Below are 2,511 nucleotides of genomic sequence, written 5' to 3' on the forward strand. Positions count from 1 at the left end.
AACAGAACAGCAACAACTGTCTTTGTCTTTATACAGAAGCCTAACCTTGCAGTCTTTGCATTTTTGTCCTTTCTGGGGTATCTGAGTCTGCTACTACCACTATCCGCTGACTGAATAACCACCACACCTATTGCCCACCACTTATGCAGCAGAAACACTAAATCTGATAAACCTAGAGAAAACAAATCCCACCATCAGTACTCAAACCCTTTGAATACACCTTTGCATCTCCTTTGAGGAGATGCAACAAGGTTAGCAGCAGGTGATATGTCAAAGCCAAGGTATCCCACAACCGCAAAGAATCAACAAGCTCCAATTCTGAGTTGCAGGTGGATGGTGGCCGTTAGTAAAAAGAATGAACAAAATTGAATTACCTCTATTTAGGTTCATCGGTCCTGACTAGCTGTTGGCTGGAGAATGTACTCTACATCAGTTTCGTACTTTGCACCCCAAATCTGCCTTGGCAGAATAATTAAGCTACTTCTTTAATGAAACTACTTCTTTCTCACCGGTGTTGCAACTCACACCTACCACAAGAGGGCAGCCATATCTAAAAAACAACCAGCAGGCCTTGCTTTTAGAAGGGAGACATAGGGCCAAATTATAGGAACAGTTCTGCTTCGAAAAGCCCTTCAGCAGCCCCTCAGAAATCGCTCGACCTACATAAAACGAGGGTTGTGGTGGGTGATGCAGACACAGGATAGATCCTCCAGAGTGTAAGTTTTCTCTCAGATTTTTGATTATCAAAATCATGTGCACTGTCAAGGTATCCATTTCTCAAATTACGAAAGCCTAAAGCTGCCAGACATGGTTGATGTCATCACCAGATTCATTTTTCATCCTTTCTTGGGGTGCGTCCAACAGCTATCAGCTTTCTCTTCCTCTTTAAAAGCAACATGCTGATTTAAGTCTCATATAGTTTTTGTTTAGTTTTGTTTTTAAAACCTTGCTGATGACAGAAGCAATTGTTAACTTCTCATCTAAACTGGATAGGGAAGGAAATGGTTTCGGAAGTACCATAAACACTTTCTGAGTTAAGTGTCCATGAGTAGAATATGTGTTACTGCAGACTTGCGTGGTGTCCAGTGATTCAGAGTGACAACTCCAACGCACTTTTTGTTAAGGAACAAAGTAGTATATTCCTTAATATTTTACCCCCTTCTTCATTTTCCTAGTAGGCAGGTGGCCTCCAAAATACCTCATTTGACCTTTCCAAAATCTTCAGAAGTAGTGAGTGTCCAACTTCCCTCTGTGGGTTGCTAATCCAATTTACATGAGAGGATCCTAGAATTATTTTAGCTCTCCAACTGGAAAAAAAAAATCATACAGGCCGCCTCCACAGTGACAGGTCTGCGGCACAGCCTGATGGTACCCTCTTACAACAATTTTCTGCCCTTGGCTTTGGGGAGTCATACGAGCAACTTATTGGTGCTTCCGAAATCCAGGCAGGGATGAGAACAATTCTCAGGAGAGCTTCCTGGTGCAGCTGCTTTGGGAGAGTGTTTTGGCCAAGGAAGACAAGTGACTTGGCCTCATGTCTCAGCTTCGGGGAACCTTTTGGAATGGGGTGGGATAGGTTAGAAGGCACTAAGTTGTCTGGTATGTTTAGCTTACACCGTGCTTTATTGTACCATCCTCTGGGCTACTTATCTCCTGCCGTTGAGTTGGGCAAGATAAATATCACAAGGATTGCTACCATAAAAAAAGGGCCTCCCATCCTCTTCTCTCCTGCTGCCACACACACCGTCCATGTAACACACGGAGTGAACAGGAGACACCCATGTCCCTTACACAGACCTGTTTACAGAAAGCTGTACCTTCCTCTGCATATGTTGGCATAAATGAACATTTATAGAAACCTCTGCATACATTTTTGTATATTAGATGTTATGTGAAAATAAATGTGCCCTTGAATTTATATGAACGTAAATGCACACAAATGCATTTACATCTGTAACTCTGGATAGCTCTGTGTTAATGCTTAAATAACACGCACTTTTCAGCATTGTTTTCTTTAAATTCTCCCACCCCAGAAAACACAGAAGTATTTACTCCACCTCTTTGCCAAGATACCTAGTAACCTATTTTTTTTCATCAAAATTCCTCTAATACAGAACAATTTTAAACCGAAAGTTAAATAACGGGCCAGTGGGGACACAGAGGCCAGACCGGTATTTCAACTGGATTTTGCGCAAGAATCTTCTCCAGGGTCGGCTAGCCAGTAGCTCTGCTCTCCGCAGCTCTGCGCCCCCGCCCTGTGCCCCACCCCTCCGCGGCCGCCTGGGTGCGCCGTCCACACCCCTGCGCGCCGCTCCCTCCCGCCTCTCGGGGATCCCCGGCGAGCTGCGCCGCCGAGGGGGAGGTGTTCAGCCCCAGCCGAGAGGCAGCCGGCAGGCGGCGTCCCCTTTAAAAGCCGCGAGCGCCGCCGCCGCCGCGGTCGCCGGAGTCCTCGCCCCGCCGCGCCGCGCTCGGTGCCCAGCTTTCGCAGCGCCGCCCCAGACCCCGCAGCCC

The 2,511-nt window shown here is 46.5% G+C and overlaps 1 pseudogene; it reads left to right on the forward strand.

The window, feature by feature from the left end:
* The first annotated feature begins 807 nt into the window (after positions 1–807).
* The window catches only part of LOC111817515, a 2,546-nt pseudogene continuing 842 nt past the window's right edge, over positions 808–2,511 (forward strand).

This window comes from Octodon degus, unplaced genomic scaffold, assembly GCF_000260255.1.
Source record: "Octodon degus isolate 3935 unplaced genomic scaffold, OctDeg1.0 scaffold00060, whole genome shotgun sequence".
Lineage (NCBI taxonomy): Eukaryota > Metazoa > Chordata > Mammalia > Rodentia > Octodontidae > Octodon > Octodon degus.